Source organism: Pholcus phalangioides, unplaced genomic scaffold (genome assembly GCF_987345545.1).
Source record: "Pholcus phalangioides strain wild (caught in Gottingen) unplaced genomic scaffold, Ppha-v1.0 ptg000014l_1, whole genome shotgun sequence".
Lineage (NCBI taxonomy): Eukaryota > Metazoa > Arthropoda > Arachnida > Araneae > Pholcidae > Pholcus > Pholcus phalangioides.
Genome location: NW_028301607.1, coordinates 26,645,674 through 26,664,447, shown reverse-complemented (window position 1 = coordinate 26,664,447; position 18,774 = coordinate 26,645,674). Strand labels below are relative to the sequence as shown.

The 18,774-nt window shown below is 39.6% G+C and overlaps 1 protein-coding gene across 5 annotated transcripts in view; it reads left to right on the top strand.

Annotated features, from left to right (window-relative positions):
• LOC149078373 (uncharacterized) overlaps window positions 1-18,774 on the top strand; it is a 173,733-nt gene that overhangs the window by 124,777 nt on the left and 30,182 nt on the right. The gene's annotated exons all lie outside the window — the stretch shown is intronic.

The window sequence follows — 18,774 nt, the reverse complement described above, 5'->3', positions numbered from 1 at the left end:
ATAATAAATTATGAATACGCTGTTTATTCATGATTTATCGTTAAAAATCGTGGGATAACATCGAAGTTTTAAGCATTGCATTAAAAATTCAAATAAGCATCATTGAAAAAACGGGACAAATGCTTAAAACAATTCGCAACAACTATAAATGCAGAAATGTCCCGTAATATGGGACACAAGAGGCCCATCTGATCGTTTCAAATACTTTACTGATCGTTGGGTTAAAAAATGTTGAGAAACTCTGCTCTAGAATATTATGATCATTTCAAGGTTTTCAACAAGGGGCAAAAAAAGTTGAAACATTGCTCTTGTGTTCACTTGATCTTCTTGTAACCTCTTTTTGTAGCCACCATTTGTTTACCTAGTATTAGTGACGTATTTGTGAGTGTTTGGGGGGGGGGAAGGCTTGGCTTAGCGGGCTTATAGTCCGGGGCGGTAAGTCTAGAGATGGCGGCATGTTTGAGGAATGAGTGACCCAAAAACATAATTGAATGGCAGAAGGGCGGCCAACTTTGTATAACCCTAATAACCCCCAACCCGCCTCTACCGAGACAATAAGGGACTAGATCAGTATGTGACTAAAAGAGTGACTTAGGGAGTTTGTAAACACGTGAGTGAGCAAAAGAAAGACTTAGAGCGTGAGCAAGCATGTGGATGTCCAAAAGAGTGACCTACACAGCGAGGGACCAGGCCAGTGAGTGAGCTAGAAGAACGTGTGCAAGCATGTGCATAACCAAGAGTTATCTAGAGCGCGTGCAAGCTTGTGGATGACCAAAAGAATGACCTGGAGTATGCGTGAACGTGTCAACAGAACGTGATCAAAAGAGTGACCAATAAAGCAAGGAATCTAATCAGTGAGAGACCGAGATGGTGACCTAGAGTGTGGGCAAGCATGGGAGTGACCGAAAGAGCGACTTGGGGTGGTATTCACCGACATGGTTTAAACTAGTCACAATTTTTGATAAGAGATCGACACGGATTGGTTAAATTCAGGTTTTTAACCAATCTATGTGGATCTCTTATCTAAAAATTGTGACAACAGTTTAAACCATGTCGGTGAATACGGCCCTTAGAGACACAGGTGTACTTGCAATCAACAGGATCAGAGCCTGTCGAATAGATCTTAAAGAGAATAACGTGCATCGGCGATACGAAACTTGGCATATGATAATAATCGAAGTTCATGCGTACATATGGGTGTGATTGATAAAACGAATTCAGACGCATTAAACAACATTCGCTAATGGAAACAGAAATTGATTTCGCTGTAGCTAATTACGATTGAGAGGATGCTAATTGGCTTGATGCACGCAACACTGGCACATGTAGTGGAGTTTCTTCTCCTCTTCCCCCCCCCCCCCTCATTATTTGCTCCGAGTGCTAATGCAGCGCCTTCATGCGGGCTAAAAGTGTGTTTATTTTATTCATATTCCGATTAATTTCTTAGTTTGTGTTCAGCTTTTAAAATTTTCGATGCAGTTTTAGAGTTCTCTGAAATTATCTTAACTCAAATTAGAGTATTCAGTTGGATAAGTCTCTCTCTATCAAAACATATGCCACTAGATTTTCGTGAAAACATATAGTGTTCTCTCAGCTAGTTTCATCCATGTCAAATTTTTCGTGTTTTGATGGCTACCGTTTTACATTTTCGTCCCGCTATATTTTAAATAATATTTTTCACTGGCTTGGCTAACAATCCCATCAATACCCCCTCCCTTCCTGATCGAGTTTATCAATAAAAAGTGGAAAAAAAAGTGTGGTGCCAAGGGCACTTCCTTGAGGGACTCTTTAGTTCATGGCAAAATTTACATTTTTATATCCACCGTGGTTTTTACCAAATGAGTTTTGCTTTACTGACCACCTTTGGGTATATCTCTTCAAAGGTCTGCTAAGAGATCGCTCTGTCTGCCCACGTGAAACCACTTACATACCTCCTAGTTCAATAAAACTGAAAGTGTCTTCTGCCGGATTCCTGGATGTGACTCGGACGATTGTGAGAAACGTGTTATGGGGAGGGGGCAATAGTTATAATTGGGAAATGAACGGGGTATTAGCGGGAGGACCTCGTGAGTAGGTGGAAATTTCGGGGAACACTCTGATCTGTAGTTTCTGGTGGGGGGGGGGGGGGTGAGATGAGGTAGAATCCCAAAGACGTACACAAGTAGAGTTCTCCAAAATCTTTTGTTCTACCACCTCTCTTCTACAGAATCTTGTCACAATTTGAAACATTGATGGCAACAACACCAACTTTACGCACTACCCTAAATACGCAGGTAGACTGTTAGGCTCGCGCGCGCACACTTCCAGTTTCAGCACAACTCCCTTTTCTTTGCAGTAGGGGGGGGGGGGAATAAAACGGTTATTTTTTAAACTGCTGAATAGCTATAGGAGTCATAATTGGTTTAGACTTTGGAAGGAAGAAAGTTTTTTAGTTCTCAGTTTCCCCTTGCAAACCAAACTTAAGCCAACTCATGGAATCCTATATTGCAGCGGTTGTCAACCTTTTTTGACTCGCGGAGCCCCGTAGGCCAATTTTTTAATTATTAAATCAAAGTTACTGATTTATTTTTACTATTTAAAAATATTTATAATTATTTCTTTAAATTTTATTGTTTTTTACCCCCCTTGAGCAGCCACGGAGCCCCTGGAGAGTGCACGAAGAGCCCCAAGGGCTCCGCGGAGCACCGGTTGAGAACCGCTGCTATATTCGATCCATAGCTTCTATCGCCTTCCAGGAGGCGATATTGCCCACTTTGGTTTTGGTAGGTTGTCCAAGTTGTTTAAAGGTTTGACAAAGCGAAAAAAATAATTAGGTGCCAGTAAAATTTCTCAGGTCCCAAGAAAAATGATTTTTTGCCCCCCCCCCCCCAATGCCGATTTCTTAGTCGTCACATCAACTTGACGCCTGGGATTTGTCAAGGGTTTGCCTGGACTTGACAAAATGTAAAAAAATCTAGGCGCCAGAAATGTTTTTTAAGAGCACAACATTTTTTTTTTTCTATGAGACCCTTCCATGTTGATATATTTCCAAAAATTTTGTCCAGTTCAGTAACAACTCGTAGAAAATTTTTGGCGCTGATTCTAGATTTTTTTATTCGCCATGGTGGCCTGGGTCATTTGTTAAGCCATGTTATCATATCATATTTCATGGAACCCCCAGCGATGCCTTCGGGTGGGGGTGGGGGGGGGTAGAAAATATGATATCATAATTTTCATATTTTATATCTAAAAGAAAAAGGAATCAAATCATTTTTTTGGCTAGTGTCAACCAAAGATTTCAAAGGAGGGTGCTGGGGGGTCACTTAATTAATTTGTAAACGTGCTGCGGGCCACTTAAATGCTCTGGAACTGAGCCGTAAGCCGCTTAAGTGTTCTTGTACTGTGTGGCGCTTCACTTTCGCGGTCCTAAATGTACCGCGAGTCACTTTAGTGATCTGGGGCAATCAAGTGATGTGGAACTGCACCAGCGGGTCACTCAACAGATCTGGAAATGTGCCGCTTAGTTCATTTTCACAAAATTCGGTTTGAGGTCGAGGACCAGATCAGATTATTCTAAGGACCACATTTGGTCCTCGGTCCATGAGTTAAGCATGTATTGTGTTCTATGGCCTACCTGTTTTTTTCTTCTCGCTTAAATGGTCGCGCAATGCTCGAGTCGTAAACCTGCTGTGTGTGTGTGTGTGTGTGATCTTGCACTATTTGCCATTTCTATATAGTAATACGTGTAGTGTTATTCATTATTATATCCTGTAATTTGCAGTTTTGCGTCATTATGGGACGTGCTCAAAATTTTTTCATCATCCATGCATTTCGCGTTTTTTTTTGTTTTTTTTTGGAGTGTTCTTCTTGTAAACGGAATGAAAAGAAATAAAATAATTCGAGAGAGTAGATTCGAGAACGCCCATCTGATAGATCTCGGAGGTCAGTCCATATCGTATTCATAAGACTTATATATTCCGAATTCCATCACGACTTCCGTAAACAACTCTGCGAGTAATTGAGATTTTTTTTTTTGCAATTGAAATGAAAATATTCGTGGAAATGTTATGCAAAAAGACGCTTTTCTTCCCGAGATCTGCAGACACTTGTGTGAAAAATGTTGAGATAAGCATCAATACCGACATTCGTCATGAAGATAGAAGAGGGGGAAGGTGGGTCCTGTTCGGAATACGTAAAAACAGGGATTCGTAACCTATTGGTTGCGACCCAGGAGCTTCCGAGATGGATCGTTCAAATCCATTAACCGCCAGGTACACTTGAACCAATACATATACCCAGAACCAATACCCAAGTCACAACCGGATTCGCAGGAGATGGGTCTTACAAAATCATCCTAGAGCCAGGGATTCTTGAGGTTATGGGTCACGATCCAAACTCGATTCGCAGGAGCTTCCTTTCTAGATGAGTCGTACAAATCCACCAACAGTCCTGTTAGAAATGTTCTTATTGCGTCACTGGTTTTACTAATTTTGAAAAACACTCCCATGGGTCGCGGCTGAAAAAAAAAGGGGGCTCTGATAAGAGCCCCTGCTATATTGCATGAAAATAGAATAGTGTCATAGATGAAATCAATTTCATCAGATTTACATATTTTGAATTCCATCACGACTTCCGTAAACAACTCCGCTGCAGGTAATTGAGAATATATTTTTTTTTTACCCCAATTGAAATGAAAATATTCATGGCATTGATATCCATTAAGAGATGCATTCCTTCCCGAGGTCTAGAGGGGACTTATCAGAAAAATGTTGAGATAAACATCACTACAGACATTCTTCTTGGAAGATAAAAGGTAGGTCCCTGTTTGCAATACGCAGTAAGTTAATCTTTCTTTGGTGAAGAAGTGCCAGTGAATGAAAAGTCTCCGCTTTTCAATTTCTGAATAGATCTCTACCTTTCTCTCTCGTCTGTGTCTATCTACTAAATTAACGCCGTATAAAGAAAGAGGATCGTTGGTTGAATTAGAAAACGTGAATAGGAGAGACCCCGATGAATATATCACGCTTCTGCAGACGTTTTCGCCATATTGAATTTTGAAGCCGGATTTCAATCACTTTAATCCACCCTTCCCTTTAATTGAAAATATCGCCGGTTCGAAAAATAAATACGTACTCGCAATAGAGAGTATCGCGATCTTAATTTTTGCCAATTTTTAGTATATGTATTTGAAATTAGTTTCACTGCTAGCACTTGATGTGTTTGATCCGCTTCGTGTGTGTGTGTAATACACCGCTTAACGTAGATTAATCTACTTATTTATTCCTATCTCAACAAGCAAGGATTGCAAAATTACAGAGATGGACAAGAGAAAAGAAATACAAAAGGTGAATACAACGAATCACAGAAAACAAAAACGAGTGGAACAATGATTAAAAATACGATACTGAGAAATACATACGGAAAAACATAACATGAACATTCAATACTCACATATAACTTTTAATTCTGTTATAGTTGAATTGAACGTATCAGGTTTCACAGAAAAATAAAGTTGAAGGAGATCGCAGTCATCATTTATATTATTGACAATTTCTTCTTCGGCATTCTAATGATTGAAAATTTAAAAAAAAAAACCATCGCAGTTCACAGTTGTACTTACGTCATTAATGTAGACGTGGAATTGAATTGCCTGTGAAACACGTAACGTAGAAAATCTGTTCTGGACTCTTTCTAGAATCAGTGACTCTAGATTGTTGTGAGGACTCCATATAATAGTGCAATACTCCAGTTTCCTGTCACCTATCCGATAAAAAAGCACAACTGTTATAATTCTTCGATTGAAATTCGTGGCCGTGTTTGATTAATGTGTGGTATAAGAACAAACAATATGGTATTTATAAATATTTTATGAGCTATAGTATTAGTTCAGTTTTGTTCGCCTCGAAAAGTCCAAGTCGTCCTCGCGTTTTGCACTACTGCTTGTTAAATCGGGAGAGGGTCTTGACGAGTTATTGCTACTCGTTGGAACCTCCCTATCACCAATTAGAATTTCCAAGTCCTCCTTGGCTTTCCATGATTGTTATCAAAGAAAGATGTGAACCAAAAATTTAAACTGTTTAGGATTTATAGAGTCCGGTTATTAGGTTATTTTGCGAGTTTAACAGATATTATTTTACATTGAACCTTCAGAGAGGTTACCCCTTAATTAAAGGTAATTTATTGACAGTGAAAAAAAAAAACCTGTACCAGAAACAATTGACCCTATTGAGAGGTAGCATCCAGAGCAGTTGTTTATGAATGCAAAGCGAATAAATAGGGGATAGGTGGCGTGAATATATTCTCGCATATTTGAGAGCAATTGCTAAGTACGAGGAAACATACTCGTACTTTAGATACGTGAATGTATTACAAGCTCATAGTATGCGAGTCACTTTCAACGCCGTATTTGATCCCTCTCCCATTCGGAGTTCATGTCGAGGATACAACATGATTATAATTTAGCTCACACACACATCACCTTCGAATATTTTGATCATTATATCCTTTCCATGTTATATAAATCTCAAGATACCATTAAAAAAAAAAATCACATTTTTTTCTCTTACATGTTGATTAATGAATCCTGGGCCCTTCCTCTTTCATCGGGCCCCCGGGGGTACATAACTAAGTTCACGGACCTTCTACGGAAAATTGCCGTGTGTAGTAGTGTCTTATACACTCCCATGTTTAAAAAAAAGGTGTTCATTCAAACTTGGGCGTGAATATTTTCCAACCTAGTCCCAGACCCGCCCTCTCGTATTACTTCGATCGATAAAATCGCCAATGAAAAAAAAATTTGTTTTTTTTCTTGAAGCCAATTGGCGGTCAATATATATTGTTATTGTTTTTCTTTTCCTCACCACCACACACCACTTCGATTTACACTGATCTGACCGCTGAGACCGTGACAATGACCTACACAATTGTTTCTTGTTTTTTTTTTTAAATCAACACAGTAGAAAAAAGACGATCTTGTTTTCTGTGGCTTTCCCTTTCTTTTGTCTTTTTTTTTTTGTTTTTATCGCCAAGAGGGAAGACCTGTTTCGCGGTTTTTTTTTTCTATTCTGTTTAGGACGTTTCCCTTTCTCTGTTGATGGCGACGCGCGACCCACCAATCCACTAGCCTCCATTGAAGGGAACACTCCGTTGTGTATGTGCCGGTTTGGCGACTTTGGTGTGCTTAGAGAGGGGGGGGATGAAGGGTTGGTGGTGGGATGACACGTCCCTGCGGGACAGCTGGTTATCTGTCTTGCTCTGGCTTCTTTTTTCTATTCCTGTCTGAATTTTTCTTATTACGTCTTTGTGTGCGTGTGTGTGTCTGGGAGAGTTCCTTTCTCTCTCGTCCTTTTCCGTTTAACCTTCTTCTCTGGCGGGGTTGCTGATTGGCGGAGTTATCTTCCCGTTGGCTGTTTTTTTTTTTTTTTTTTTTTTTTTTTTTTTAAATTCCGTGATCCGATTTTCTTTTTTGGAAATTGTACAGTGAATGCTGGAGGCGATTTAAGGTTTGTAGGAGATGATGAGGCTGCGACAAAAGAAGGTGAGCAATATCTGTTTTGCTTTGTTGTCCTGAAGTGACAACGGTTTTGCAACAATGGTCTCGGAAATGATAGTTTCACTGATTCTATAAAAATGCCTCATGCCGCATATTCTTTAACAGCGCCTCCCACAAAGAATAGAATAATTGGATGATGCTGTAATTACGTCTTCAAGTTCTAAAATTGTGCTCTTAGAAGAATTCTGAAACCATGCTTTTCTCAACAGTGATACTGCAACAATTCTTTTCACTACAGCAACTCTACAATTATATTTATAACAGTAATTGTAAAATTATATTTGTAACAGTAATTCTACGACTATGCTTTTCTGAAAAGTAATTTTGCAACACTCCTATTTTACTATGGTAATTGTACAAGAATTCTTTTCATCACATCAATTTTACAACAATGCTCTTCCCAACAGTAATTCTACAACAATGCTTTTCATAATAGTAGTTCTACAACAATGTTTTCACAACAGTAATTCCACTACAATGCTTTTCACAACAGTAATTCCACTACAATGCTTTTCACAATAGTAATGCTATAACAATCGTTTGACAACAATTCTACCACAATGCTTTTCACAAAACAGTAATTCTACAACAATGCTTTTCATGAAACAGTAATTCTACAACAATGCTTTTCACAAAACAGTAATTCTACAACAATGCTTTTCACAAAACAGTAATTCTACAACAATTCTATTCACAACAGTAATTCTACAACAATTCTATTCACAACAGTAATTCTGTGGCAATACTTTTCTATTCATACAACAATGTTTCTTCCATAAAGGGTTTTGAAACTGCTCTCTCTTAGGAATAACAATCAATGTTTTAAAATAGTGTATGATCTGGCAAAGAATGGTTATTTCTCAACACTGCTGGGTTTTTCTTTAAATAACTGCTCTGGATCAGCATTTCTTAACCGTTATCCATTTCTCTCCACCACTTGTGACCCATGGACAGTGATGGTAACTTGTGGGAAATTTCCCATATTCGTGGGAAAAATTGGTCTACATGGAAAATTTCTTGGCGTTTGTGGGAAATTTTGAGAGTTCATCAAACAAAAGAATTTTCGTTGAAAAAAAATATAAATGCAAAACAATGCTTTTCTAGTGTAAAATACTTGACTGCATAATTCCACCGATAGATGGCAGGACAATTTTCGGAATGTGTGGGAAAAATTTAGTCAAAAGGGAAATTTTGTTTGACAAGGTTACTATCACTCACTGCCCGTGGACCAGACTTCAAATATTAATTAGGCGACAAGTGATTTATTTGTATGTAACTAATATTAGTGATGCACTACAGTCTGGATGACCCAAGGTGAAAAATGACTTTCGGGGATTATGGAGGGGGGTGGTGGCCTTTATATATACTTACATGAAGATATGGGCTTGTAAAACTGAAATTAACATTGAACTGGAACTTATTATTATTATCTTTTTTTTTTTGGACTTAAATATTCATATTTGGTCTTACCCGTTTGTTCTAAATTTAACGGCTTAATTCATCACAGATTAGGGCTGCCAAGACTTATGGCTTCTTCATAAGGAAGGCTAGTAGGGTCTTCAACCCTGGATCGTAATATAAATTATTTTATTGTTGTTATTTTACACTATAAATTTGCTATAGAAAGCAGTACAGTGGAAAATTCTGACTTGTGGGTCAGCGAAAATATCTAAATCTAACATAAGGAGTCAAAAGACGACCTTCAAACTGAAATCCTGGGCTAGGCGGGAAATATCTATCTGCCAGCTTCATTTCTGTTCTTGAAAATCATGGTGCCAGATCACATTACCAGAAATCCCCCCCCCCCCCCCATCGGGCCTTGCCCAGATTTGTTCATGTGTTGAGACAGCGCTAGTGCCCATTGGAATGTCCAACGCTAGTTGGACATTCCAATTGTTTTTAGTGTTCAGAAGGCTGGAGAAAAGTTTCTCTAAGCCAGTGGTTCCAGACTTTCTAATAACAAATTTTTACTGCGATTAGATTGAGTACATAGATTCTATAGAATGGGCAAATAATATGTGTACTGTAGGGCAGGGCCGGAACTATAGAAGGGCAGAATTTAGGGGGGGGGGGGGAGTAATTTTTTTAAAATTAAAACAAACAGCAAATTATAAAATACAAATACAAAAAATGGAAAAAATATACAAATACATGTACAAACATAAATTACACAAAGATAACGACACAAAATACACACATATATTACCAACATGCAGTAGCCCCATGGGTCGGTAAAGTCCTTCCAGCAGGCCTACATATGGTAATTTTTAAACTTTAGATGGAAACAGAGAAAACCATCCTAATAATGTAAATATTGTTGAATTTTAAAGTTCTGGGGTGGGGGGTGCCAAAAATCTTAGTTACGGCCCTGCTGTGCGAGGAAAAAGAAATGTGAGATTCAATGTCGTCGCGGTGCTCCCATTTGCAGTTAGTTCTGGGCAATAGCATTTTTACAGCAGTGTTACGGGCAATTCTCACAAAGATTAAAAATCGGACTGGGAATTTATTGAAATTTTTAACTGGTTAATTTAAAAAGTTTAATCGATTAATCGAATTTTAATCAAATATTTTTCGTAACTGTATTAATTGATACACTTTATTCATTTCTCTCTCACGCTCCTATTCGCCACGTGTAAATAAATATAGGAATAAATTAAGACAAGCGGTTCCCAAGTGCGTGGACCTCCCTCCCCGTAAGTCACGGGTGTCTGCACATTGAACCCCCAATTATAGCAGCAGAAACTATATTCATCGACAGATAGAGTGTTCTCGAACGATGAAAAACACTCTACCCAGTTATGATGGAAATACCTTTTTAGCACAATATGGAAAGCTAAAGTCCAACGATGTTCGCTAAAAATACAAAATGATCGATTCTTCAACTTCGCTTGAAGACATGCAAATATCTTAACCACCTTTTCTTTCTGCTTGATTGTATTCGGAGTTGAAATGTTTCCCCAACTTCATCTCTTCTGAGTGCAATTTAGCGTTAACCAACAGAACTCGTAAAGCATTGCGAAATTCTAAATTGTCCTTGTTACGAGCTGATACTCAGGACTGCCGTGGTAGGATTGCTGATCTCAAACGTGAACGGTTTCAACGTCACTTGTATTTTCAGCGAACATTGATGGACTTTCTACATTCTGTCCAGTATAGGGTTACCAACCATCCTCCTTTAGGAGGATATGTCCTCTTTTTTTTAACATTGATGGACTTCTATCTTTCTACATTCTATCCAGTATAGGGTTACCAACCGTCCTCTTTTTTTTTTTTTTTTTGTCATTTCAAGCGTCCTCCTACGTTTCGAAAAATTCGCCTTTTTGTCCTCCTTTTCAGGTTTCCGAAATTATTTTTCATTTTTCTGGGGAAATTTTCCCCCCACTTTGAAACACATATTTATTCATTGATATCCTTCCCTCCCACACGCATTCACCAATAGCCGTCGAAATTCCCAGAATTTTTTCTGTTTCTGTTTTTTTTTATAGCGGTTCTGTTGTAGAGAAACCAGAATCAGATTGCTGTGGCCGGTTTTATTGGTCGGAATAGTGGCTCCATCTATTGGGGAAAGTAGGATAAACGACGTCACTAAGGATGCATGCGCAGGGGTCCTCTTTCCTCAGCCTTCGGATCTGGTAACCCTAATCCAGTACTACTGTAGTAGAAGACATGATGCGACGCAATACCATCTATGGGACTGCAAAAATACAGGAAGATCTAAAACAACGTTTCATACTCCTATCGAGAGCGGTTTTTGTCAAATTATAACAATATTACTACTGCAGTCTACTATCGTTGCAACACTGCTTTTGCACGTTAAATTAATTAAATTACCTTTCTTGTTTTAATAATTTGTTTTTCTTAACTTAGAATTTTTTTTTAAATTCTGCAATTGAGCCGTGGAGCCCCCAGTAAATAGGTCTCGGACCTCTGGGGGTCCAGGCACTACCATTCGGGAATCGCTGCACTAAGAAATTGAGGCTGCACACTCGAACAAATTTAAAACATGCTGAACATATTTTACCAAAACCTGGAACATCTTGGAACCTCTGCTGGATCTTGTCGTTTTTATTTTTCAATCGTGTCAGGACGGATGAGTCTTCTATAATGTACTTCCGCTGGTTTTTTTTTTTCCTTTTATCTTCTTCTCATGTTAACACTACTAGCTGAAGATTGTGGTGCATTTTATCTCGAAATGTGTGGGGAATTAACCAGGCAGAAATTTTTCGAACCAGAACCCGGAGAATAGACAAAAATGAATTTTTCTCTCCACAGACACACACATACATACGCTCTCGTCTTTCCCTTCACACGTTGCCTCCATGAGGCCAAAATTTGTAAGCCCGCTGATGATGACCCGGGAGTAAAGTTTGATTCTGTTCTTGTCGGTTTTTGTTTTTAAAATCATTTATTTTAGGTTAGTTACCGATTTCGAAACTACTATAGATGATACTGTTGCTTGCTTTCCTAGAAACTCCTCCTAAATGGCACTCGTGAGAAGCTAATGCTTCCAAGAATACTGAAAACTACTGTTCATAAGTGGAGGCGATAAATTTGGATCTTGTTTTCTAAAATATTCATTGAACTCAAATTTGATGATTCAATGATTTGAAACTGAAATCAACAATTTTCATTGACTTGTATTTCACCGTGACGAAAAATTTGATCAAAATATTGATTCGAATATTTTCAAACATGGCCCATTATCTAAAATGTTACATATAGGCATAATTTAAGACATTAAATCGGTTTCGTTAAATAAATCAAGTTAAATCACTAACTGCTTACGCAAATTTTAATTGAACTTTAATCGAATTGATCGAGTCGATTAATTAAAAAATTTTAACTGCATTTAATAACTGATCGGACCAGCCCTAATTAAAAACAATTATTATTTAATTTTTTACGTTGTTGTGTCTCAAATAATTTACGGTTGCTTCTAAAAACCTCTGTTACGGTGATTAAGAAGTACGGAGACGTTCATCGAAAAATCATGTCTGTTTGTTATACAAATCTGGTTACAGTAACGGCTACACAACATGATATAGGAAAAAAAAAAGCATTTAACACATGTCTCTCCAAAGGAAAAGCATACATTTTCATGCACCCGTTTGTCCTTCACCCTAAGATCAGCAGCTTTCTTCTCGATTTCCCCTCCCTTACCAGTCACTTCTCCACACATACTTTTCTAATAATGTTTTCCAGTCCATGGGATATACAGATCTAGGTGCTGCTGCATACAATTTCAATATAACCCATCTCCCCTCTCCCGTGTCCTTTCACCGATTCACCTATGTCGTATACACAACATTCTTTTTTCTGTCTCTCTCTCTCTCTCTCTCTTTTTTGTATTATATGGTACGTTTCGGTTACGTATCCATCCGACATCCTCAGAGGACAATGACGCAGCTGATGCCACTTCTTCTTCATCCCCTCCGAAATCATCATCTATACCGGAAAGAGGGTCAATGGCGGAGACAGAGAGGATAGGCTTTTTTGGATGGGGGACGTGAGAACATAATACTATACAGAAAGAAAATTGTATGGAAGTAATATTCAGCGGAAGTGCACAAGGAGAAGGTTACTCACTTAGGCCGACGTTGATTGTAGGGAGGGGAGGGCCTAGGTGCTTCTTGTCCTCACGCCGGCATCACCTGTATGTATATTCCTCCTCCTCCTACTAATACTCGACATCATCATCGTTGTTGTTGTTGTCGTGAGGTAAATAGGCATCGCGTGCATATGCTAAATTTTTCTAAGAAAAGCCTATTGGTAATGCAGTCATGCCCTCTCTATATATTTTTTTCTCTTTTTTCTTTTTTTTTTTTTGTAAAGTCTGTGCTGCTTTGGAATCGGTCAATTTCCGGTCATATAATACCCTTTTGTTATGTGAGAACACTGGTAGAACCGCTTTCCCTTGTCTATTCCGATCTATGTGTTGTATAGTTAGTTATGGGGCTCTAATCATCTTTATATACATCTTCTTGGAGCACGTACTCAGTGGTATATATAGTGGCGTATTCATTCAAGTGAGGATAAGGGTTAGGCTTCAACCCTATTAATATTTATTCTAGAGGACTTTTACCGCTATTTGATGATTTTCAAATAGGAACGGGACTTTGAATTGTAGGAGAAAGGTTCACGTAGGAATAATTTGTTGCGGTATTATCTACGTAGTTTCGACCTGTTGCTCATTGAAACACCTCCGAAAGTGCTGGTATTTGGCTCTTAAATTGAATCATCACGCTCAGATTGCATTTAATAATTCAAATTAGGTTTGTTTGGCTATGAGAACTTGTCATATGGGTGCTCTTCTTCTGATATTTTGGGCTGTACTGAAAGTTTTCCGTGAAGCGATGGTCCATACCTATCATCAGAAGAAGAGAGCACTCACATGTGATTCACATTCCCTTTCCCTGAAATTTTAACCTGGTGTTTACTACTTCTTAGATTGCTGACAAGTTGAGTTTCTTATTCTCATCGAAAATTTTGAGCTTGGCCACTTAGGACAAACTGTGTGAACCCCTTAAACAAACTGCACCCCTTAGAGAAAGCTCTTGAATACAAACTAAACCCCTTGAACTGCCTTTAAGGACAGTGGCGTGGAGGGGGGGGGGGTGCTCAAACATCCTCAGTTTTTTCTAGTATGTGATTGAGCACTCCCCAAAATTAATGCAGAAATCAAAATCTCCTGCATAACATCCAAGCCGAGCACCTACAGGTTTAAAACTTTTCCGACGCTATACTACATTAGTGATAGGCACTTGCCTTCACTTCTTCGGTGCTCATTGAAGTATTTGAGAGTACTGTACTGTCTATAGATTCATGTGCTCGCGAGATGATCATAAGTTTCTCACGGGTGTTCCGCATGCATCAATGAAAGTAACTATGTTGAAGAATTGCTCATGTTTTTTCCCCCCCCGTTTTTTTCGGGGGGGGGGGGTTCCACGGAACGGTTTCGTAGCCACCTACCGCGCGAACGGTTACGACATGGATAAGTTGCATGTAATTCCTAGATCATATACGTAACCTCAAGGATTGCCCAGTAACGTGAATATTATTTCTAGTGCTTCCTAAAACATGAAATTATTCCAGGGATTCTTTACAATACGGAGATTGTTCCAAGCTACTTTGCTCCATGGGGGAAGAAGGGGGGGGGGGGTCCATGATGGGTCATTTAGAGAGGTACGCGTAAAATAATCAGTGATGGCGGAAATACCCTGTAAAGTAATAAAAAAGTGCAGTGCATATCTGTCATGGACTAATTTGTAGAAAGGAGAAGAAAAAACACATATCTTTCGCACGTTTGTACGGGTACGAACGCTTCTTAACGCATTTTTTTGAGTTGTGAAAGCCTCTTACGCATATCTGGGAGCAGGTAAGCCTCTCGAGCATTTCAAAAGCTACACAAGCATCCTATGCATTTCTAGGCGCATATTAGTTTCCCACGCATTCCAAGACGTACATACGCGTTCTTAGTATTTGTAGGGAGGTGCACACGCTCTTCTAGAGGATCACGCAAGTCTTCCAAGCATTTGTAGGACTATCAGAGGAGTACGCCAGCTTTCTACGCTTTTCCAGAGCAGTACACGTGTTCTATGCATTTGTAAGGGTACGCAAGCTTTTCCAGAGGATCACGCAAACTCCTCTAGCAGTTTTAGGATACGCACGCTTTTCTAGAGTATCACGTATGGCTTCTTAACATTTGTAGAGGTACGCACGCTTTCCGAGCAGCACTAAACTACCTCAGCATTTGAGGGGGACGCACACGCTTTCCCAAAGGATCACGCAAGCTTTTTAAGCATTTTTGTAAAAAGTCTAAACATTTGTAGAGGTACATACTTTTTCCCCAGAGGAGCACGCAAGCGTTCTAATCCTTTGTAGGGGTCGCGCACGCTTTTCCAAAAGAGTATTTATTTATTATTTGTACAATATTGTAGCCCTGAGGCCTATACGATGGGCGCCCTGAGAGAATGCGATTGAATGAGACAGATATTGTTTGATATTGTGCAAAAAAAGCTAGAGATATAGTGGGGGAGTTGACAATATAGAGCTTGGGAATTTGTTCCATTCATCAATGGTATGAGGAAAGAAGCTGTATTTAAAACAGTCAGTAGAAGCATAAATTGGTTTTATTTTAAGAGAATGGTTGAGTCGTCAGGAGATGTAGGATGGTTTGGCAAGAATACCAGAAGTATCTATGTCAAGATGACCATGATAGATCTCTCTTATAAATCAGGGTTAGTCGAGAAATAAGACGAACGGGGGTGGAAGGAAGATTAAGTTTGGACACGGAGACAAAAGATGATCAGCAGTCGTGAATGAAACGGGTGGAATTATTTTGGATTGATTGGAGTTTGTTTATATTGGTAGAGGTGTAGAGGTCCCAGATTTCAGCGGCGTAGGAGGGAACGGGAGAGATGTAAGTTTGGTGGCAGAGCAGTCTGATATCCCGAACGGAATGTTATGAGGTTGCGGCGGAGGAAGAAAAGAGACATTTCTCTTGAAGACGTAATCAACATGTTTGTTCCAACGTAGGCCAGCTGAGATCATGACGCCGAGGTTATTCAATTTCAGAAACTTGGGATATAGTTAAGTTATCGATTGAGTAAAAGTATTCAAGAGGAAGTAATTTTCGGGTGACTATCATGAAAACTGTTTTTGAAATATTGATAGGCATCTGCTATAGTGAACACAAGTCAGAGATGGAAGCCAGATTATTTTGTTGAAGTTCTTGATCAGGCTGTTGGTGAATGATGATGCGGTAAATAACGCAGTCATCTGCAAAGAATCTAGTGGTGCAGTTGAGGGATTTGGAGAGGTCTTTAATGTAAATCAAGAATAATAACGGGAGGAGGAGGACCGATCCCTGAGTACGTACGCAAACCTCTCAAATGCAAGAAATGTTGGGAACTGCACTGTTCTAAATCATTGTATTAGAATACATTGATCTCCAGGAGATCTTAGCCTGTACATCTGGATCAGGATCTGATCTCATTAAAGACTAGTTCATGATCATCTCGATGCTTGGATCATGAACGTTTGGTTATAACCCCATACATCATTAGTATCCTCAGAAACTTCTATATTTCAAGCTTTTTTTTACTCGTGATGACGTATTATTTTGCCAGAAGCTATATATGAGTAACTCATGTTAATCTTCCAGCCCATACAAAAAGAAAAAAAAATCTAGGAACCCCAAAGGACGTAAGAAAGAGATGGTTATAGGAGGGGGGCACTTGCCAGAAAACGAGTTAAGGAATAGGGCATGCAGAGAGATTGGGGGGGGGGTGGATAAGGAGTAAACCCTGTACTTAAGGACCCTTAAAAAAAGATCTTCCTAAATTGGAGAAGACAGACCATTAAATAAAGACCAGGAACGTCTTTTTTTTTTTTTAAAGAACGGTTGGCGCCGAATGCTCTTAATCTGTGGACCCTTCTCTCTCTTACTTTTTCAGTCTCCTGTCCTCTTTGGTGTAATAATAAAAGCTGAGCCCCAATAGGTCGGTCGTAGAGACTCGACTGCTCGGCTATTAAGTCCTGTGGTTTGAAGTTTAAGCAGGGAGGGAGCGAAATGGACCTGGGCATTTCTCTGAAATTTCCTTTGTCTGAATGGTGTCATCTGAGAACATTCACTATTTTCAATAGTAATGATATCTTATTCTGTAATTTCACGTGTTGACGTAACATTGTGGTTGTGCGGTGATGATGCCATTATGCATTGTAGGATCAGTGGAGGCCATTGACGTTTTTCATTGGGTCCCCGGAGAGCCCCCCCCCCTTCCGGTCAAGATTTTTCATCGTCCATTTCTAGAAATTATAGTGTAAAAAAATGTGTACTTTCCTTGGCCTTGAGAGTTCGGCTAAAGCGGGAAGGAGAGGTGGGGGGGGGGGAGAGGATTGATCTTAGGGCTATTCTGATATGGTGCTGTAATGTTGAGGTAACGTGCCTCGTTGCGTGCATCATTGTCATACGACTAGGTGAATAGCAGACATAAAGCAGACGGGGACCCTGAAGTCTAAAGTAAGCGATATCACTCTTTGGACAGCAATGAAACGGGGGGGGGGGAGGCTGTAGAAGCAACACATGCAAATAGAGTATAGCAGTAGTTCCCATCTTCACAATTCTGGAACCCCATTTAGAATCAATTTTCATGGTGGAACGCTCTTAGACTTTTTATTTATTTATTAAGTTTTCTGAGTTGACTATTTTTCTTGAGCGGCCGTGGAACCCCTGGGAAGTTCACACGAAGTGCCAAGGGCTCCGCAGGGAATAGGCTGGGAATCACGGCAATATGGAATCCTTTAGGTCGGCTTAGTGACACCCCTTAGAATTCCATGAGTCCCTACAAATGCTTAGAAGTGTAAGGGTATAAGGGTGCTCACCTATTCAAATGCATAGGAAACTTACGTAACCCTAGAAAGTTATAGAAGGCTTGCGTGTCCCTAGAAATTACAAATGCGTATTTCCTTTGGAAAACTATACGCGATCCCGCAGCAAATGCTTAGAAGTCGAGCTCACCTCGTCTTGGAATGCTTAGTAAACTTACGTACGTCTAGTTGCACATAGAAGGCCTAGGAATTATCGGGAAGCATGCCTTCTGCTCGTAGATATGCATAGGAGGATTTCATACCGTTAAAAATGTACACAAGGCTTGGTTGGGTACCCGTAGGAATGATATATTTCTTTCTATACTATAATACGTCGAATATTTTTCACGTACCCATAAATCACCCGTTATGGACCGCCCTCCCCCCGCTGGCATCTTTTGAGGCAGACGCCAAATGCCCCACCCCCTCCTATAGTAAATTTACAGAGTTAAAAAATGATGAGAATCGTTCGGGTTCAGAACCCTGTCAACTCTACCCTTGTGATTCTTTTTCTTTTGTGAGTGGAAGGCCGGGCTTTACTAACGAGTAATGAGAAATAAATGAGTGAGAGTGAAACATATCGAATCACTGACGAACGGGCCGCCGCTTATCGTTGAGAAACACTGGTCTATGCAATATTGCAATCTATGCAATATTGTGAGTTTATAAAGGCCGTAACTAGAGTTTTAGTGAAAGAACATGATTTTTTTCTGCCACCACCACAGAAAAATGCGATGATTTTTTAACAGTATTTTTGTTCTCTTCTAAAATTCTCCGTCCGGGGCAGTTGCTCCCTTTGCCCCCCCCCCCCCCCCAGTTCCGACCCGGTCTTGTATATCGAGCTTTTTCCTCTCCTACGGGGGGCTATATAGCTG